The sequence below is a fragment of the Lithobates pipiens genome, unplaced genomic scaffold (genome assembly GCF_037356315.1).
Source record: "Lithobates pipiens isolate NorthernLeopardFrog02 unplaced genomic scaffold, aLitPip1_a1.2 Scaffold_22, whole genome shotgun sequence".
Lineage (NCBI taxonomy): Eukaryota > Metazoa > Chordata > Amphibia > Anura > Ranidae > Lithobates > Lithobates pipiens.
In genome coordinates this window covers 42,297,900-42,320,580 of record NW_027507784.1, presented here as the reverse complement: position 1 = coordinate 42,320,580, position 22,681 = coordinate 42,297,900, and the positions used below count along the sequence as shown (strand labels likewise).

Sequence of the window (22,681 nt, the reverse complement as noted above, 5' to 3'; positions counted from 1 at the left end):
TTCTCCCCCCCCCTCTCATTCATTTCTTTCTTTCCTTACATCTTTCGTTCCATCTTTCCTTCTTTATTTCTTTTCATCCTTCCTTCTTTCTTTCTCTTTCCATCTTTCTTTCTGCATCCATGCCCCTTTATTTCTCTCTTCCTGTGACAGCCTGTCAGACTTGGTGGTATCTGTGAGTGCAGCTTCCCTGCACAGCTCTGCAGAAGTGGAAATGCCTTTTAGGTGAGCACAATAGAGGCAGCGCTGGTGTATCATTCAAGTGCTCACCAACCAGATGGTGGATAAAAATGCAGAGTAGTTTTAGAAGTGAGCCTTCTTCTTACTTCTTCTATTTTTTTGGCGTCTCACGTCCTATAAAAAGAAGAGAAAATTAGTTCTGATACACTTATCTTAAAATTACATATTTTTTTTTAAGTTACCCACTTGCCAACCAGCCGCTGTCATTATACTGCAACAGGTCGGCATGATCCCGCGAGCCACCGTAGCTGTATGTCGGCTCCTATAAGTGGCACAGCAGGTACACTATACTCTGGGGGTGTCGATGCTCATGACCGGCGGTCGCGATGACTGCCAGGCACGCGCGCGATTGTGGGCACGAGACCTGTGAGTGTAAACACACAAATCCCTGTTCTGTGAGGAGAGGAGAGGAGAGACAGATTGTCAGTTCTTAATAGCCAAGAACCATGATCTGTCATTTCCTATAGTCAGTCCCCTCACCTTACAGATAGAACACACAGTCAGGGGACACAGTTAACCCTTGATCGCCCCCTAGCGTTAACCCCTTCCCTGCCACTGACATTTACACGGTAATCAGTGCATATTTATAGCACTGGTCGCCGTATAATTGTCAATGGTTTCAAAAATGTGTCCGAAGTGTCTGCCATAATGTTGCAGTCCCGATAAAAATCACAGATTGCTGCCATTACTAGTAAAAACAATAATAATAATAAAAATGCAATAAATCTCTCCCCAATTTTGTAGATGCTATAACTTTTGTGCAAACCAATCAATATACGCTTATTGCGATTTTTATTACCAAAAATATGTAGAAGAATACGTATCGTCCTAAAACTGAGGAAAAATTAGCTTTTTAAAAAAAAAATTGGGATATTTATTATAGCAAAAATACAAAATATTGTGTTTTTTTTCAAAATTGTTGCTCTTTTTTTTGTTTATAGCGCAAAAAATTAAAAACGTAGAGATGATCAAATACCACCAAAAAAAAGTTCTATTTGTGGGAAAAAAAAATTGTTTGGGTACAACATCCCACGACTGCGCAATTGTCAGTTAAAGCGACACAGTGCCGTATCGCAAAAAAAAAAGGCATTTATGCTTATTGGTAATTGAGCAGCCAAATCTTCGGTGGTATAGCAGGGTCCCTTGGAGGGCTGATGGAAAGTCCCTCCAGTTGTAGGAACGATGTGGGGACCTGCAGTGGTATAGCAGCTTCCCTTGGAGGGATGATGGGAAGTCCCTCCAGTTACTGAAGTGGTGTTGGGACCTGCGGTGGTACAGCAGGGTCTCCTGGAGAGAGTGCTTTTTTTTAATAGTACTACTATTCCTTTATATTGGCTTTTGGTATTTACAAATGCAGCAATTTAAAAAATGATGAATGAAAGGTTTAGAACCGGGAAAAAAGATAAAGAGTACATTTATATACAACTATATAGATCGGACCAAAATGAGGGACAAATGAGGAGGAAAGAGGGACATAGGGACTTTTTTTGAAATCAGGGACAGTCCCTCGAAATCACGGACAGTTGGGAGCTATGTTATGGTATGGAATATAGTTGTAGTCCATCTATCCAAAAAACTAAGGGACTATACTCACTTTAGAAGGCATTTCCGGGGCTCCCTTTGTCATATTTGCCGCATCTGGTGCACAGATCTTTCCTGCAGGCGCAACTGGTGCACGGATATTTCCTGCAGGTGCAACTGGTGCACGGATCTTTCTGCGCAGATCAGTCATGTGTGCATCTTTCAGAAATAAACGCTTGCAACTGTTGGTGATTGCCGCATCTGGTGCACGGATCTCACCTGCAGCCGCAACTGGTGCACGGATCTTTCCTGCAGGCGCAACTGGTGCACGGATCTTTCCTGCAGGCGCAACTGGTGCACGGATCTTTCCTGCAGGCGCAACTGGTCCACGGATCTTTCTGCGCAGATCAGTCATGTGTGCATCTTTCAGAAATAAACGCTTGCAACTGTTGGTGATTGCCGCATCTGGTGCACGGATCTCACCTGCAGGCTCAACTGGTGCACGGATCTTTCCTGCAGGCGTAACTGGTGCACGGATCTTTCCTGCAGGCGCAACTGGTCCACGGATCTTATTGCGCAGATCAGTCATGTGTGCATCTTTTAGACATAAACGCTTGCAACTGTTGGTGATTGCCGCATCTGGTGCACGGATCTCACCTGCAGGCGCAACTGGTGCACAGATCTTTCCTGCAGGCGCAACTGGTGCACGGATCTTTCCTGCAGGCGCAACTGGTGCACGGATCTTTCCTGCAGGCGCAACTGGTGCACGGATCTTTCCTGCAGGCGCAACTGGTCCACGGATCTTATTGCGCAGATCAGTCATGTGTGCATCTTTTAGACATAAACGCTTGCAACTGTTGGTGTTTGCCGCATCTGGTGCACGGATCTCACTTGCAGCTGCATCTGGTCCCTGGGAGGACAGATCAGTCATGTGTGCATGTTTGCGTTTGGAAAGGCTGCGACTTTTGGTGGTTTCCGCAATTAGTGCACGGATCTGTCCTGCAGGCGCAACTGGTGCACGGATCTTTCCTGCAGGCGCAACTGGTGCACAGATCTTTCCTGCAGGTGCAACTGGTGCATGGATCTTTCCTGCAGGTGCAACTGGTGCATGGATCTGTCCTGCAGGTGCAACTGGTGCATGGATCTGTCCTGCAGGTGCAACTGGTGCATGGATCTGTCCTGCAGGTGCAACTGGTGCATGGATCTTTCCTGCAGGCGCAACTGGTGCACGGATCTGTCCTGCAGGTGCAACTGGTGCACGGATCTGTCCTGCAGGCGCAACTGGTGCACGGATCTTTTCTGCAGGTGCAACTGGCGCATGGATCTTTCCTGCAGGTGCAACTGGTGCATGGATCTTTCCTGCAGGTGCAACTGGTGCATGGATCTGTCCTGCAGGTGCAGCTGGTGCATGGATCTGTCCTGCAGGTGCAACTGGTGCATGGATCTTTCCTGCAGGCGCAACTGGTGCATGGATCTTTCCTGCAGGCGCACCTGGTGCACGGATCTTTCCTGCAGGCGCAACTGGTGCACGGATCTTTCCTGCAGGCGCAACTGGTGCATGGATCTGTCCTGCAGGTGCAGCTGGTGCATGGATCTGTCCTGCAGGTGCAACTGGTGCATGGATCTGTCCTGCAGGTGCAACTGGTGCATGGATCTTTCCTGCAGGCGCAACTGGTGCATGGATCTGTCCTGCAGGCGCAACTGGTGCAGGAAACGATCTTTCAGTCTCCATTGGTTCAGGTTGCGAACGTCTAGTCCTCACTGGTGCAGGAAACGAGCTTCCAGTCACCACTGGGGCAGGAAACGATCTTTCAGTCTCCATTGGTTCAGGTTGCGAACGTCTAGTCCTCACTGGTGCAGGAAACGATCTTTCAGTCTCCATTGGTTCAGGTTGCGAATGTCTAGTCCTCACTGGTGCAGGAAACGAGCTTCCAGTCACCACTGGGGCAGGAAACGATCTTTCAGTCTCCATTGGTTCAGGTCGCGAACGTCTAGTCCTCACTGGTGCAGGAAACGAGCTTCCAGTCCTCACTGGTGCAGGAAACGATCTTTCAGTCTCCATTGGTTCAGGTCGCGAACTTCCAGTCACCACTGGTGCTGGAAAAAAACTTGCAGCTGCCATCATGTTATCTTTACATCTCAGTTCCTATAAATAGAGATAAAAATTGGTTATTTTCCACATATTTTAAAAGGTGTGTGTATGTATTGTGATCACTAAAATTGTTATTTTCAACATAACACAAGGTCTTTTTTTTTTATTTTGCTCCCCTCCCCCACAATTGTGCAATATGGAGTTGTAAAGTCAGTTTTTTTTCCTCTCTACGTGTTCTCCTGTATATGTGATGGGGAGATGTCTACATGTTCTCCTGTGTATGTGTGAAGCTGAGATCTTTACGTTTTCTCCTGTATATGATATGTGATGGTGAGATCTCTATGTGTGCTCCTGTAGACGTGTAATGGTGAGATCTCTACATGTTCTCCTGTGTATGTGTGATGGTGAGATCTCTACGTGTTCTCCTGTATATGTGTAATGGTGAGATGTCTACGTGTTCTCCTGTATATGTGTAATGGTGAGATGTCTACGTGTTTTCCTGTATATGTGTGATGGTGAGATCTCTACGTGTTCTCCTGTGTATGTGTGAAGCTGAGATCTTTACGTTTTCTCCTGTATATGATATGTGATGAGGAGATCTCTACATGTTCTCCTGTAGATGTGTAATGGTGAGATCTCTACATGTTCTCCTGTGTATGTGTGATGGGGAGATCTCTACGTGTTCTCCTGTATATGTGTAATGGTGAGATGTCTACGTGTTCTCCTGTATATGTGTAATGGTGAGATCTCTACATGTTCTCCTGTATATGTGTAATGGTGAGATGTCTACGTGTTCTCCTGTATATGTGTAATGGTGAGATCTCTACATGTTTTCTTGTATATATGTGATGGTGAGATCTCTACGTGTTCTCCTGTGTATGTGTGCTGGTGAGATCTCTAGATCTCTGTGTTCTCCTGTATATGTGTGATGGTGAGATTTCTACATGTTCTCCTGTCTATGTGTGATGGTGAGATCTCTATGTGTTCCCCCCACCCACATAATTTTTATATAAGAAACTTGTATTTAGGATGGAAATTATAGTTGGCTTGTACTTACCTCAGATGGTATTGGTGTCCCAATGACCTGTGCCGGCACCTGCTGTGGTACATGATGGTATGTCACTGGAGTGGTGTCAGGACCTGCGGTGTTATGGCAGGGTCCCTCGGAGGGTTGATGGCGAGTCCCTCCGGTTACTGGAGCGATGTCAGGACCTGCGGTGTTATGGCAGGGTCCCTCGGAGGGATGATGTAGAGTCCCTTCGGTTACTGGAGATTTCTCAGGACCTGCGGTGTTATGGCAGGGTCCCTCAGAGGGCTGTTGGAGAGTCCCTCTGGTCACTGAAGTGTTATCAGAACCTGCGTTGTTATGGCAGGATCCCTCGGAGGGCTGATAAAAAGCCCCTCCGGTTTCAGGAGTGGTGTCGGGCCCTGCGGTGTTATGGCAGGGTCCCTCGGAGGGCTGATGGAAAGCCCCTTCGCTCAGTGGAGCGGTGTCAGAACCTGCGGTGTTATGGCAGGGTCCCTCGGAGGGCTGATGGAAAGCCCCTCCGCTCACTGGAGCGGTGTCAGGACCTGCGATGTTATGGCAGGGTCCCTCGGAGGGCTGATGAAAAGCCCCTCCAGGTAAGAGAGTGGTATCGGGCCCTACGATGTTATGGCAGGGTCCCTCGGAGGGCTGATGGAAAGCCCCTTCGCTCAGTGGAGCGGTGTCAGGACCTGCGGTGTTATGGCAGGGTCCTTCGGAGGGCTGATGGAAAGCCCCTTCGCTCACTGGAGCGGTGTCAGGACCTGCGATGTTATGGCAGGGTCCCTCGGAGGGCTGATGAAAAGCCCCTCCAGGTAAGAGAGTGGTATCGGGCCCTACGATGTTATGGCAGGGTCCCTCGGAGGGCTGATGGAAAGCCCCTTCGCTCAGTGGAGCGGTGTCAGGACCTGCGGTGTTATGGCAGGGTCCTTCGGAGGGCTGATGGAAAGCCCCTTCGCTCACTGGAGCGGTGTCAGGACCTGCGATGTTATGGCAGGGTCCCTCGGAGGGCTGATGAAAAGCCCCTCCAGGTAAGAGAGTGGTATCGGGCCCTACGATGTTATGGCAGGGTCCCTCGGAGGGCTGATGGAAAGCCCCTTCGCTCAGTGGAGCGGTGTCAGGACCTGCGATGTTATGGCAGGGTCCCTGGGAGGACTGATAAAAAGTCTCTCCAGTTATGATAGTGTTGTAGAGACCTGCGATGTTATAGCAGGGTCCCTGGGAGGACTGATAGAAAGTCTCTCCATTAACAACACTGATATAGGGACCTGCGGTGGGATAGCAGGGTCCCTGGGAGGGCAGGTGGAAAGTCCCTCCAGTTATGGGAGTGTTGTAGGGACCTGCGATGTTATAACAGGGTCCCTCGGAGGACTGATAGAAAGTCTCTCCGTTTACAACACATGTATAGGGACCTGCGGTGGCATAGCAGTGTCCCTGGGAGGGCTGATAAAAAGTCCCTCCAGTTATAGGAATAGTGTAAGGACCTGCGTTGGTATGGCAAGGTCCATCGGAGGAAGGATGGAAAGTCTCTCCGTTTACCATAGTGGTATGTGAGGGCTGATGGTAAGTCCCTGCTGTCCCTGGAATAGAATAGGGACCTGCGGTGGAATAGCAGGGTCCCTGGGAGGTCTGGTGGAAAGTACCTCCAGTTACTGAAATGCAGTAATTATTCATGTTCCAGGAACAGAGAAGTGTTGTCTTTGTCGCTAGTCCGTCACTATAAAGCTCAGGTATAGTCCGTCACTATAAAGCTCAGGTATCTGTAGGAAAGAAAAAGAATGATAAATATGGAGGGGGACATGGGGGGGGGGACACAAATTCTTTATAAAACATATTGAAAACCCAACCGAATTATGGAGAGAAATCTACCGCCAGGAGGGTTAGCAAAAAATGAAATCCAGCAGAGGGCAGCACTGCCTCATACTGTATGCCCGCTGCCCTCTGCTGGATTTCATTTTTTTGCTAACCCTCCTGGCCAACGGTCATGTGATGTTTTTTTGTTTTTTTTGTAACTTTATTCAACATGCTGTATGTTATGTAATGAACATGTAATGTTATGTAATGGGCGCTTATGTTATGCAGTGATGAATGGTTGGTAAATAGATGGATATCAGAATCATTTATATCTCACAGCCACGTCCTTGTCAAGACCCATCGCCCTATGTAATGCAATGACTTGTCTATGTACATATTCTATATGGCTAGCTGCAATTTACTGGCTCATATTGTCTTTGTATTGCAGGACTCTAAATAATTGGTCACATGACACCCAGCAGAGGGCAGCACTGCCTTATATGGACTCTGACCAACTGACAAGTTTTTTTATAGCCTTATATTTGCCTAGATTTGATAAATCTTATGTTAATATGCAAAATTCTGTAATCTCAGATGGTGATGTGCATACTGAGTGTAGCTCTGTCCCCAGAATCCAGGAGAGCAGAAGCAATGAACTTACCGCTGAACATCTGACACCCAGCACCAACTTTTTTTTTTTTTGTTTTTTTTCCTCAAAAACTTTATGTAGTGTATGTTCAGTGACAAACATGTAACAACATATAATGTTATGTAACGGGAGCTAATGTTATATATTAGTGTTAAAATATAAAAATAAAAATATTGAAAATATAAAATAAAATATTTTTTAAAAAATCTGACAGATATGGGAATCATTTCTAACCCACAGCCCACAGGAGCCAAAATGAGACAAAGGAGCCACAAGAAGGACACATGGGCCACAGAAGCAACACGGGGGTAACAAGAAGGACACAGGAGGGGCACAGGAGGGATACAGGGGTCACATGAAGGACGCAGCAGAGACACAGGTGAGAAACGGGAGTCACAAGAAGGACACAGGTGGGACACGGGAGTCACAAGAAGGACACAGGTGGGACACGGGGGTCACAAGAAGGACACAGGTGGGACACGGGAGTCACAAGAAGGACACAGGTGGGACACGGGAGTCACAAGAAGGACACAGGTGGGACACGGGAGTCACAAGAAGGACACAGGTGGGACACGGGAGTCACAAGAAGGACACGGGTGGGACATGGGAGTCACAAGAAGGACACGGGTGGGACACAGGGGTCACAAGAAGGACACAACAGAGACACAGAAGGGACACAGGGGCCACAAGAAGGAAATAGGAGGGCCACAGGGGCCATAAAAATGACTTGTAGTGCTGCCAGCCTTTGGCCCAATTGTACAGGTCTTTGCTGTTTTTATTATTTTACATTTTTTTTTGTATTTCTAAATGTCACCAGGGTGTTGTGTTTTTTGTTTTTTGTTGTCAATTTCAGTTGTATGCAACCATCTATTGGCTATAATAATACCATTAATTATAATAAATAATTATATTATTATTATTTATATAATTTCATTATTATTATTAGGTTTATTTCTAGGTTATTATTTATTACTTCTTCTAAGAGCAGGTGTATTAAATTGTACTGTAATTGTACTGTCTGCCCTCATGTTGTAAAGCGCTGCGCAAACTGTCGGCCCTATATAGATCCTGTATAATAATAATAATAATATTTATTTGGTTTATTTCTAGGTTTTTGTTTATAAAATCCTACATTAGGCTTTACCAGGTTTATTTCTAGATTAATTGTTTTAAAATCTTATATAAGCTTTATTTGGTTTAATGACTTTAATTTATGTTTTATATGTAATTGTGCCCAACCATAACCAAAATGTATAGTAAAAAAAAAATCAATGATAACTTTATCATTAAAATCTTAACTTTGACTTTTTTCGATTTTTTTTTTTAAAACGTTATTATTTATATAATGTTATATAATCTTTATTAGGTGCAATGATTTGTTAGTATGGAGCCCCCCCCCCCCGGGATCTGCTGTGGGATGTCAGATTTTTCTTTGTTGTCTGATGAAGAGATGAAATCACTGACCAAAAATAACCTGCTGGTGTCCTGCACTTCCCACATTGAACACTAGATGTCGCGGTGTACACTGTGTTGTATTGGGAACGTTTGTTTGGGTGGAACACTTTATTCCGGTCATATGTTCCCCGGTGTAGTGTCACAGTTTGATGCCTATCACAGGATGGTGCGGAAGTGACGTTTTTGCGTACTGCGCATGCGCGATGCGCTCCAAACGCTCGCGCCGTGCGTTCCAACATAGTTTCGGCAATACAGTTCAGCGAAACCATCACATAATGTTACGGAAGTGATGTTACACACAACACAAACACGGGCCACGTTGTTGCGTACTGCGCATGCGCGATGCGTTCCAAACACTTGCGCCGTGCGTTCCAACATAGTTTCGGCAATACAGTTCAGCGAAACCATCACATAATGTTACGGAAGTGAAGTTACACACAACACAAACACTGGGCCGTTCGTTACAACACTAATACTTCCCTTGTTACCTAGTAGGTTTTGCATTGCTGGGACTTGTAGTGCCTATCCTGAGCTACATGCTTCAATGTTCAGTGTCCTCATCCCTATCCCCATGCTTCAATGTTCAGTGTCCTCATCCTTATCCCCGAGCTTCAATGTTCAGTGTCCATCCTTATCCCCGTGCTTCAATGTTCAGTGTCCTCATCCCTATCCGCGAGCTTCAATGTTCAGTGTCCTCATCCTTATCCCTGTGCTTCAATGTTCAGTGTCCTCATCCCTATCCCCATGCTTCAATGTTCAGTGTCCTCATCCCTATCCGCGAGCTTCAATGTTCAGTGTCCTCATCCTTATCCCCGAGCTTCAATGTTCAGTGTCCATCCTTATCCCCGTGCTTCAATGTTCAGTGTCCTCATCCCTATCCGCAAGCTTCAATGTTCAGTGTCCTCATCCTTATCCCTGTGCTTCAATGTTCAGTGTCCTCATCCCTATCCGCAAGCTTCAATGTTCAGTGTCCTCATCCTTATCCCCATGCTTCGATGTTCAGTGTCCTCATCGAAGCAGGGGGATAAGGATGAGGACACTGAACATTGAAGCTCGCGGATAGGGATGAGGACACTGAACATTGAAGCAGGGGGATAGGGATGAGGACACTGAACATTGAAGCTCGGGGATAAGGATGAGGACCCTGAACATTGAAGCAGGGGGATAAGGATGAGGACACTGAACATTGAAGCTCGCGGATAGGGATGAGGACACTGAACATTGAAGCAGGGGGATAGGGATGAGGACACTGAACATTGAAGCTCAGGGATAAGGATGAGGACACTGAACATTGAAGCACAGGGATAAGGATGAGGACACTGAACATTTAAAGCTTGCGGATAGGGATGAGGACACTGAACATTGAAGCACAGGGATAAGGATGAGGACACTGAACATTGAAGCTCGCGGATAGGGATGAGGACACTGAACATTGAAGCATGGGGATAGGGATGAGGACACTGAACATTGAAGCACAGGGATAAGGATGAGGACACTGAACATTGAAGCTCGCCGATAGGGATGAGGACACTGAACATTGAAGCACGGGGATAAGGATGGACACTGAACATTGAAGCTCGGGGATAAGGATGAGGACACTGAACATTGAAGCACGGGGATAAGGATGGACACTGAACATTGAAGCATGGGGATAGGGATGAGGACACTGAACATTGAAGCTCGGGGATAAGGATGAGGACACTGAACATTGAAGCATGTAGCTCAGGATAGGCACTACAAGTCCCAGCAATGCAAAACCTACTAGGTAACAAGGGAAGTATTAGTGTTGTGACGCACGGCCCAGTGTTTGTGTTGTGTGTAACTTCACTTCCGTAACATTATGTGATGGTTTCGCTGAACTGTATTGCCGAAACTATGTTGGAACGCACGGCGCAAGTGTTTGGAACGCATCGCGCATGCGCAGTACGCAACAACGTGGCCCGTGTTTGTGTTGTGTGTAACATCACTTCCGTAACATTATGTGATGGTTTCGCTGAACTGTATTGCCGAAACTATGTTGGAACGCACGGCGCGAGCGTTTGGAGCGCATCGCGCATGCGCAGTACGCAACAACGTCACTTCCGCACCATCCTGTGATAGGCATCAAACTGTGACACTACACCGGCTCATTGTTTATGTTGTGCACACAGTGTGTGGTGGGTGGACGAGGTGTGATCGGTGTGTTCTCCTCAGATGTGTACGGGATCCCCGGTGACAGATCATTCAATGAGACTCGTTATATCACCGGACACAGGGACACATGGGGCACGCGAGGGGGCCCTAAGATGGGCATGAGGGCAACAAGAAGCATACAGGAGGGGTACAGGGGCAAAAACAAGGACACGGGGGGTACAGGGGCAACAAGAAAGATAAAGGAGGGGGTAAAGGGGCAACAAGAAGGTCTCAGGGGCCACAAGATGTAGGCGAGAGGGGCAAAAAGAAGGATACAGGAGGGGCTCAGGGGCCACACAAAGGATATAGGTGGGGTACAGGGGCAACAAGAAGGACATATGAGGAGTACAGGGGCAACAAAAAGGATACAGAAGGGGTACAGGGGCCACAAGAAGAACACATGAATAACACAGGGGCCACAAGAAGGATGCAGGGGGGCACAGGGGCAATACGAATTATACAGGAGGGGCAATAAAAAGGATACAGGAGAGGCACAAGGGCAATAAGGGTATAGGTGGGGCACAGGGGCATTAAGAAGGATACAGGAGAGGCACAGGGGCCACAAGAAGAACACAGGAATGACATAGGAGCCACACGTAGGACACAGGAGGGGCACAGGGGCCACAAGAAGGAGACCGGAGGGGCAATAAGAAGGATACAGGAGGGGCACAGGGTCAGTAAGAAGGATATAGGAGAGGCACAGAGACAATAAGAAGGATACAGGAGGGGTACAGGGGCAACAAGAAAGATACAGGAGGGGCAACGAGGAGGCTACAGGAGGGGGTACAGGGGCAACAAGAAGTATACAGGAGGGGTACAGGATCAATAAGAAGGATACAGGAGGGGCACAGGGGCCACAAGAAGAACACATGAATGACACAGGGGCCTCAAGAAGGATACAGGATGGGCACAGGGGCCACAAGAATGACACAGGAGGGGCACAGGAGCCACAAGATGTAGACGAGAGGGGCACAGGGCCACAAGAAGGAGACCGGAGGGTCAATAAGAAGGATACAGGAGAGGCACAGGGAAAATAAGAAGGATACAGGAGGGGTACAGGGCCAACAAGAAGGATACAGGAGGGGTACAGGGGCAACAAGAAGGATACAGGAGGGGCAACGAGGAGGCTACAGGAGGGGGTACAGGGGCAACAAGAAGTATACAGCAGGGGTACAGGGTCAATAAGAAGGATACAGGAGGGGCACAGGGGCCACAAGATGTAGGCGAGAGGGGCAAAAAGAAGGATACAGGAGGGGCTCAGGGCCACACAAAGGATATAGGTGGGGTACAGGGGCAACAAGAAGGACATATGAGGAGTACAGGGGCAACAAGAAAGATACAGAAGGGGTACAGGGGCCACAAGAAGAACACATGAATGACACAGGGGCCACAAGAAGGATACAGGAGGGGTACAGGGGCAATACGAATTATACAGGAGGGGCAATAAAGAGGATACAGGAGAGGCACAGGGGCAATAAGGGTATAGGTGGGGCACAGGGGCAATAAGGGTATAGGTGGGGCACAGGGGCATTAAGAAGGATACAGGAGAGGCACAGGGGCCACAAGAAGAACACAGGAATGACATAGGAGCCACACGTAGGACACAGGAGGGTCACAGGGGCCACAAGAAGGAGACCGGAGGGGCAATAAGAAGGATACAGGAGGGGCACAGGGTCAGTAAGAAGGATATAGGAGAGGCACAGGGACAATAAGAAGGATACAGGAGGGGTATAGGGGCAACAAGAAAGATACAGGTGGGGCAACGAGGAGGCTACAGGAGGGGGTACAGGGGCAACAAGAAGTATACAGGAGGGGTACAGGGTCAATAAGAAGAAAACAGGAGGGGCACAGGGGCCACAAGAAGAACACATGAATGACACAGGGGCCACAAGAAGGAAACAGGAGGGGCACAGGGGCAATACGAATTATACAGGAGGGGCAATAAAGAGGATACAGGAGCGGCACAGGGGCAATAAGGGTACAGGTGGGGCACAGGGGCAGCAAGAAGGGCACAGGGGCCACAAGAAGAACACCGGAATAACACAGGAGCCACACGTAGGACACAGGAGGGGCACAGGGGCCACAAGATGTAGACAAGAGGGGCACAGGGGCCACAAGAAGGAGACAGGAGGGGCACAGGGTCATTAAAAAGGATATAGGAGAGGCACAGGGACAATAAGAAGGATACAGGAGGGGTACAGGGCCAAAAAGAAGGATACAGGAGGGGCAACGAGGAGGCTACAGGAGAGGGTACAGGGTCAACAAGAAGTATACAGGAGGGGTACAGGGTCAATAAGAAGGATACAGGAGGGGCACAGGGGCCACAAGAAGAACACATGAATGACACAGGGGCCTCAAGAATGATACAGGATGGGCACAGGGGCCACAAGAAGGATACAAGGGGGGCACAGGGGCAATACAGATACAGGAGGGGCAACAAGAAGGACACAGGAGGGGCACAGGGGCCACAAGATGTAGACGAGAGGGGCACAGGGCCACAAGAAGGAGACCGGAGGGTCAATAAGAAGGATACAGCAGAGGCACAGGGACAATAAGAAGGATACAGGAGGGGTACAGGAACAACAAGAAGGATACAGGAGGGGTACAGGGGCAACAAGAAGGATACAGGAGGGGCACATGGGCAATGAGGAGGCTACAGGAGGGGGTACAGGGGCAACAAGAAGTATACAGGAGGGGTACAGGGTCAATAAGAAGGATACAGGAGGGGCACAGGGGCCACAAGAAGAACACATGAATGACACAAGGGCCTCAAGAAGGATACAGGAGGGGCACAGGGGCCACAAGAAGGATACAAGGGGGCACAGGGGCAATACGGATACAGGAGGGGCAACAAGAAGGGCACAGGAGGGGCACAGGGGCCACAAGAAGAACACAGGAATGACACAGGGGCCACACGTAGGATCCAGGAGGGGCACAGGGGCCACAAGAAGTAGATGGGAGGGGCACAGGGGCCACAAGGAGACAGGAGGGGCACAGGGTCAATAAGGATACAGGAGGGGCACAGGGGCTTCAAGAAGGATACAGGAGGGGTACTGGGGCAACAAGAAGAACAAAGGAGGGGTACAGAGGCAACAAGAAGGATACAGGAGGGGTACAAGGGCAACAAGAAGAACACAGGAGGGCTACAGGGGCAACAAGAAGAACAGAGGAGGGGCACGTGGGCAACAAGAAGGACACAGGTGGGATAGAGGGCAATAAGAAGGATAAAGGAGGGGCACAGAGGCCACACAAAGGATACAGGAGGGGCACAGGGACAACAAGAAGGGGTACAGGGGCAACAAAAAAGATTAAGGAGGTGTACATGGGGTAAATAGAAGGATACAGGAGGGGTACAGGGGCAACGAGAAGGATACGGGGGCAACAAGGAGGACACAGGAGGGAAACAGGGGCCACAAGAAGAACACAGGAATGACACATGGCCCACGTGTAGGATACAGGAGGGGCACGGGGGCCACAAGAAGGATACAGGAGGGGCACTAAGAATGCACAGGAGGGGCATAGGGCAACAAGGATACAGGAAGGGCACAGGGGCCACAAGTAAGACACAAGAGGGGCACAGGGGCCACAAGAAGGACACAGAAATTACACAAGGGCCACACAAAGGATACAGGAGAGGCAGAGGGGCCACATGTAGGATACAGGAAGGGCACACAGGCAATAAGAAGGATACAGTAGGGGCACAGGGGCAATAAGGATACAGGAGGGGCACAGGGGCAATAAAAAGGATATAGGAGGGGCACAGGGGCAACAAGAAGGATACAGGAGGGGTACAGGGGCAACAAGATGGATACAGGAGGGGCACAGCAGCAACAAGGATACAGGAGGGGCACATGGGCAACAAGAAGGATACAGAAGGGGCACAGGGGCAACAAGAAGGATACAGAAGGGGCACAGGGGCAACAAGAAGGATACAGGAGGGGCACAGGGGCAACAAGAAGGATACTGGAGCGACACAGGCCACACAAAGGATACAGGAGGGGCACAGGGGCAACAATAAGGATACATGAGGGGCACAGGAGCCACAAGAAGCATACAGGAGGGGCACAGGGGCCCCAAGAAGGACGCAGAAATGACACAAGAGCCACACGTAGGATACAGGAGGGGCACAAGGGCAATACGAAGGATACAGGTGGGATACAGGGGCAAAAAGAAGGATACAGGAGGGGCACAGGGGCAACAAGAATGATACAGGAAGGGCACAGGGGCAACGAGAAGGACATAAGAATGACACGGGCCACAAGAAGGATACAGGAGGGGCACAGCAGCAACAGGAGGGGTACAGGGGCAACAAGAAGGATACAGGAGGGGCACAGGGGCAACAAGAAGGATACATGAGGGGCACACCATTTACTGCCCTTCTGACACTGTACACTGCTCTACTGACACCATTTACTGCTCTACTGACACCGTCCTACTGGCTGACAGTGTCCACTTTTATGGTAGGCTATTTTCACTGACATTTCTTTTATTAATCGAATCATATTTTATGGGTACACTAAATGCTTTTGTTTTATTTAATCATGCCCATTTAACCCCCCCCCCCCCCCCCCCCCCCACTGTTAATGCAATTTGGCTATAGCAACTGTTCACTGTAGCACACTTCATTACTACTCTTTTTGGGTAACCCGAGGTATTTTACAATCCTATAGCGTGTACTACAAAAAATTGCCATGCGCCGTGAAAATGTTCGGGTTTGGCTTGAAGAAAAGACCTTCACCAACTGACAAGTGATGCCAGCTTTGAAAATAACTGTCAAATGTCTAAAAATAGACTAGTACATAACATAAGCACCCATTACATAACATTACTGACAGCCACATGCTGCAATTTTCTGCCTGTTTATATAAAAAATATATATTTTATATCTTATATTTGCCTAGATTTGATAAATCTGATGTTAATGTGCAAAATTCTGTAATCTCAGATGGTGATGTGCATACTGAGTCTAGCTCTGTCCCCAGAATGCAGGAGAGTAGAAGCAAATGGTCTTACCGCTGCGAGGAGTCAACAACATCTGACGCCCAGCAAAAGGTGCAGCTGCCTTATATGGGCTCTGACCAACTGCCGCTGACCTTTGACCTTCACCAACTGCCGCTGACCTTTGACCTTCACCAACTGACGCTGACCTTTGACCCTCACCAACTGACAAGTGATGTCATCTTTGAAAATAACATAATATTACTGACATCTACATGCTGCAATTTTCTGCCTGTTTATATAAAACAATATATATTTTATATCCTTATATTTGCCTAGATTTGATAAATCTTATGTTAATGTGCTAAATTCTGTAATCTCAAAAAAAAAAAAAAATTCTGTAATCTCAGATGGTGATGTGCATACTGAGTGTAGCTCTGTCCCGAGAATCCAAGAGAGCAGAAGCAATGAACTTACCACTGAACATCTGACGGCCAGCAGAGGGCGCAGCTGCCTTAGAAAATCAACGTTTTTTTTTTGTTTTTTTTCCTCAAAAACTTTATGTAGTGTATGTTCAGTGACAAACATGTAACAACATATAATGTTATGTAACGGGAGCTAATGTTATATATTAGTGTTAAAATATAAAAATAAAAATATTGAAAATATAAAATAAAATATTTTTAAAAAAATCTGACAGATATGGGAATCATTTCTAACCCACAGCCCACAGGAGCCAAAATGAGACAAAGGAGCCACAAGAAGGACACATGGGCCACAGAAGCAACACGGGGGTAACAAGAAGGACACAGGAGGGGCACAGGAGGGATACAGGGGTCACATGAAGGACGCAGCAGAGACAGGTGAGAAACGGGAGTCACAAGAAGGACACAGGTGGGACACGGGAGTCACAAGAAGGACACAGGTGGGACACGGGGGTCACAAGAAGGACACAGGTGGGACACGGGAGTCACAAGAAGGACACAGGTGGGACACGGGAGTCACAAGAAGGACACAGGTGGGACACGGGAGTCACAAGAAGGACACGGGTGGGACATGGGAGTCACAAGAAGGACACGGGTGGGACACAGGGGTCACAAGAAGGACACAGGAGGGATACAGGGGTCACAAGAAGGACACAACAGAGACACAGAAGGGACACAGGGGCCACAAGAAGGAAATAGGAGGGCCACAGGGGCCATAAAAATGACTTGTAGTGCTGCCAGCCTTTGGCCCAATTGTACAGGTCTTTGCTGTTTTTATTATTTTACATTTTTTTTTGTATTTCTAAATGTCACCAGGGTGTTGTGTTTTTTGTTTTTTGTTGTCAATTTCAGTTGTATGCAACCATCTATTGGCTATAATAATACCATTAATTATAATAAATAATTATATTATTATTTATATAATTTCATTATTATTATTATTATTATTAGGTTTATTTCTAGGTTATTATTTATTACTTCTTCTAAGAGCAGGTGTATTGAATTGTACTGTAATTGTACTGTCTGCCCTCATGTTGTAAAGCGCTGCGCAAACTGTCGGCCCTATATAGATCCTGTATAATAATAATAATAATATTTATTTGGTTTATTTCTAGGTTTTTGTTTATAAAATCCTACATTAGGCTTTACCAGGTTTATTTCTAGATTAATTGTTATAAAATCTTATATAAGCTTTATTTGGTTTAATGACTTTAATTTATGTTTTATATGTAATTGTGCCCAACCATAACCAAAATGTATAGTAAAAAAAAAATCAATGATAACTTTATCATTAAAATCTTAACTTTGACTTTTTTCGATTTTTTTTTTTTAAACGTTATTATTTATATAATGTTATATAATCTTTATTAGGTGCAATGATTTGTTAGTATGGAGCCCCCCCGGGATCTGCAGTGGGGATGTCAGATTTTTCTTTGTTGTCTGATGAAGAGATGAAATCACTGACCAAAAATAACCTGCTGGTGTCCTGCACTTCCCACATTGAACACTAGATGTCGCGGTGTACACTGTGTTGTATTGGGAACGTTTGTTTGGGTGGAACACTTTATTCCGGTCATGTGTTCCCCGGCTCATTGTTTATGTTGTGCACACAGTGTGTGGTGGGCGGACAAGGTGTGATCGGTGTGTTCTCCTCAGATGTGTCCGGGATCCCCGGTGACAGATCATTCAATGAGACTCGTTATATCACCGGACACAGGGACACATGGGGCACGCGAGGGGGCCCTAAGATGGGCATGAGGGCAACAAGAAGCATACAGGAGGGGTACAGGGGCAAAAACAAGGACACGGGGGTACAGGGGCAACAAGAAAGATAAAGGAGGGGGTAAAGGGGCAACAAGAAGGTCTCAGGGGCCACAAGATGTAGGCGAGAGGGGCAAAAAGAAGGATACAGGAGGGGCTCAGGGGCCACACAAAGGATATAGGTGGGGTACAGGGGCAACAAGAAGGACATATGAGGAGTACAGGGGCAACAAAAAGGATACAGAAGGGGTACAGGGGCCACAAGAAGAACACATGAATAACACAGGGGCCACAAGAAGGATGCAGGGGGGCACAGGGGCAATACGAATTATACAGGAGGGGCAATAAAAAGGATACAGGAGAGGCACAAGGGCAATAAGGGTATAGGTGGGGCACAGGGGCATTAAGAAGGATACAGGAGAGGCACAGGGGCCACAAGAAGAACACAGGAATGACATAGGAGCCACACGTAGGACACAGGAGGGGCACAGGGGCCACAAGAAGGAGACCGGAGGGGCAATAAGAAGGATACAGGAGGGGCACAGGGTCAGTAAGAAGGATATAGGAGAGGCACAGAGACAATAAGAAGGATACAGGAGGGGCACAGGGTCAGTAAGAAGGATATAGGAGAGGCACAGAGACAATAAGAAGGATACAGGAGGGGTACAGGGGCAACAAGAAAGATACAGGAGGGGCAACGAGGAGGCTACAGGAGGGGGTACAGGGGCAACAAAAAAGTATACAGGAGGGGTACAGGGTCAATAAGAAGGATACAGGAGGGGCACAGGGGCCACAAGAAGAACACATGAATGACACAGGGGCCTCAAGAAGGATACAGGATGGGCACAGGGGCCACAAGAATGACACAGGAGGGGCACAGGAGCCACAAGATGTAGACGAGAGGGGCACAGGGCCACAAGAAGGAGACCGGAGGGTCAATAAGAAGGATACAGGAGAGGCACAGGGAAAATAAGAAGGATACAGGAGGGGTACAGGGCCAACAAGAAGGATACAGGAGGGGTACAGGGGCAACAAGAAGGATACAGGAGGGGCAACGAGGAGGCTACAGGAGGGGGTACAGGGGCAACAAGAAGTATACAGCAGGGGTACAGGGTCAATAAGAAGGATACAGGAGGGGCACAGGGGCCACAAGATGTAGGCGAGAGGGGCAAAAAGAAGGATACAGGAGGGGCTCAGGGCCACACAAAGGATATAGGTGGGGTACAGGGGCAACAAGAAGGACATATGAGGAGTACAGGGGCAACAAGAAAGATACAGAAGGGGTACAGGGGCCACAAGAAGAACACATGAATGACACAGGGGCCACAAGAAGGATACAGGAGGGGTACAGGGGCAATACGAATTATACAGGAGGGGCAATAAAGAGGATACAGGAGAGGCACAGGGGCAATAAGGGTATAGGTGGGGCACAGGGGCATTAAGAAGGATACAGGAGAGGCACAGGGGCCACAAGAAGAACACAGGAATGACATAGGAGCCACACGTAGGACACAGGAGGGTCACAGGGGCCACAAGAAGGAGACCGGAGGGGCAATAAGAAGGATACAGGAGGGGCACAGGGTCAGTAAGAAGGATATAGGAGAGGCACAGGGACAATAAGAAGGATACAGGAGGGGTATAGGGGCAACAAGAAAGATACAGGTGGGGCAACGAGGAGGCTACAGGAGGGGGTACAGGGGCAACAAGAAGTATACAGGAGGGGTACAGGGTCAATAAGAAGAAAACAGGAGGGGCACAGGGGCCACAAGAAGAACACATGAATGACACAGGGGCCACAAGAAGGAAACAGGAGGGGCACAGGGGCAATACGAATTATACAGGAGGGGCAATAAAGAGGATACAGGAGCGGCACAGGGGCAATAAGGGTACAGGTGGGGCACAGGGGCAGCAAGAAGGGCACAGGGGCCACAAGAAGAACACCGGAATAACACAGGAGCCACACGTAGGACACAGGAGGGGCACAGGGGCCACAAGATGTAGACAAGAGGGGCACAGGGGCCACAAGAAGGAGACAGGAGGGGCACAGGGTCATTAAGAAGGATATAGGAGAGGCACAGGGCCAAAAAGAAGGATACAGGAGGGGCAACGAGGAGGCTACAGGAGAGGGTACAGGGTCAACAAGAAGTATACAGGAGGGGTACAGGGTCAATAAGAAGGATACAGGAGGGGCACAGGGGCCACAAGAAGAACACATGAATGACACAGGGGCCTCAAGAATGATACAGGATGGGCACAGGGGCCACAAGAAGGATACAAGGGGGGGGCACAGGGGCAATACAGATACAGGAGGGGCAACAAGAAGGACACAGGAGGGGCACAGGGGCCACAAGTTGTAGACGAGAGGGGCACAGGGCCACAAGAAGGAGACCGGAGGGTCAATAAGAAGGATACAGCAGAGGCACAGGGACAATAAGAAGGATACAGGAGGGGTACAGGAACAACAAGAAGGATACAGGAGGGGTACAGGGGCAACAAGAAGGATACAGGAGGGGCACATGGGCAATGAGGAGGCTACAGGAGGGGGTACAGGGGCAACAAGAAGTATACAGGAGGGGTACAGGGTCAATAAGAAGGATACAGGAGGGGCACAGGGGCCACAAGAAGAACACATGAATGACACAAGGGCCTCAAGAAGGATACAGGAGGGGCACAGGGGCCACAAGAAGGATACAAGGGGGCACAGGGGCAATACGGATACAGGAGGGGCAACAAGAAGGGCACAGGAGGGGCACAGGGGCCACAAGAAGAACACAGGAATGACACAGGGGCCACACGTAGGATCCAGGAGGGGCACAGGGGCCACAAGAAGTAGATGGGAGGGGCACAGGGGCCACAAGGAGACAGGAGGGGCACAGGGTCAATAAGGATACAGGAGGGGCACAGGGGCTTCAAGAAGGATACAGGAGGGGTACTGGGGCAACAAGAAGAACAAAGGAGGGGTACAGAGGCAACAAGAAGGATACAGGAGGGGTACAAGGGCAACAAGAAGAACACAGGAGGGCTACAGGGGCAACAAGAAGAACAGAGGAGGGGCACGTGGGCAACAAGAAGGACACAGGTGGGATAGAGGGCAATAAGAAGGATAAAGGAGGGGCACAGAGGCCACACAAAGGATACAGGAGGGGCACAGGGACAACAAGAAGGGGTACAGGGGCAACAAAAAAGATTAAGGAGGTGTACATGGGGTAAATAGAAGGATACAGGAAGGGCACAGGGGCCACAAGTAAGACACAAGAGGGGCACAGGGGCCACAAGAAGGACACAGAAATTACACAAGGGCCACACAAAGGATACAGGAGAGGCAGAGGGGCCACATGTAGGATACAGGAAGGGCACACAGGCAATAAGAAGGATACAGTAGGGGCACAGGGGCAATAAGGATACAGGAGGGGCACAGGGGCAATAAAAAGGATATAGGAGGGGCACAGGGGCAACAAGAAGGATACAGGAGGGGTACAGGGGCAACAAGATGGATACAGGAGGGGCACAGCAGCAACAAGAAGGATACAGGAGGGGCACATGGGCAACAAGAAGGATACAGAAGGGGCACGGGCAACAAGAAGGATACAGAAGGGGCACAGGGGCAACAAGAAGGATACAGGAGGGGCACAGGGGCAACAAGAAGGATACTGGAGCGACACAGGCCACACAAAGGATACAGGAGGGGCACAGGGGCAACAATAAGGATACATGAGGGGCACAGGAGCCACAAGAAGCATACAGGAGGGGCACAGGGGCCCCAAGAAGGACGCAGAAATGACACAAGAGCCACACGTAGGATACAGGAGGGGCACAAGGGCAATACGAAGGATACAGGTGGGATACAGGGGCAAAAAGAAGGATACAGGAGGGGCACAGGGGCAACAAGAATGATACAGGAAGGGCACAGGGGCAACGAGAAGGACATAAGAATGACACGGGCCACAAGAAGGATACAGGAGGGGCACAGCAGCAACAGGAGGGGTACAGGGGCAACACGAAGGATACAGGAGGGGCACAGGGGCAACAAGAAGGATACATGAGGGGCACACCATTTACTGCCCTTCTGACACTGTACACTGCTCTACTGACACCATTTACTGCTCTACTGACACCTTCCTACTGGCTGACAGTGTCCACTTTTATGGTAGGCTATTTTCACTGACATTTCTTTTATTAATCGAATCATATTTTATGGGTACACTAAATGCTTTTGTTTTATTTAATCATGTCCATTTAAGCCCCCCCACTGTTAATGCAATTTGGCTATAGCAACTGTTCACTATAGCACACTTCATTACTACTCTTTTTGGGTAACCCGAGCTATTTTACAATCCTATAGCGTGTACTACAAAAAATTGCCATGCGCCGTGAAAATGTTCGGGTTTGGCTTGAAGAAAAGACCTTCACCAACTGACAAGTGATGTCAGCTTTGAAAATAACTGTCAAATGTCTAAAAATAGACTAGTACATAACATAAGCACCCATTACATAACATTACTGACAGCCACATGCTGCAATTTTCTGCCTGTTTATATAAAAAATATATATTT

The 22,681-nt window shown here is 48.4% G+C and overlaps 1 long non-coding RNA gene across 2 annotated transcripts in view; it reads left to right on the top strand.

The window, feature by feature from the left end:
* Positions 1–8,621, top strand: part of LOC143923682 (uncharacterized) — a 35,174-nt gene extending 26,553 nt beyond the window's left edge. For both annotated transcript variants that reach the window (XR_013261762.1, XR_013261763.1), the window contains one exon: positions 7,117–8,621. This is a non-coding gene — a long non-coding RNA (uncharacterized LOC143923682). The remainder of the gene's footprint in view (positions 1–7,116) is intronic.
* The last annotated feature ends 14,060 nt before the right edge of the window (positions 8,622–22,681 follow it).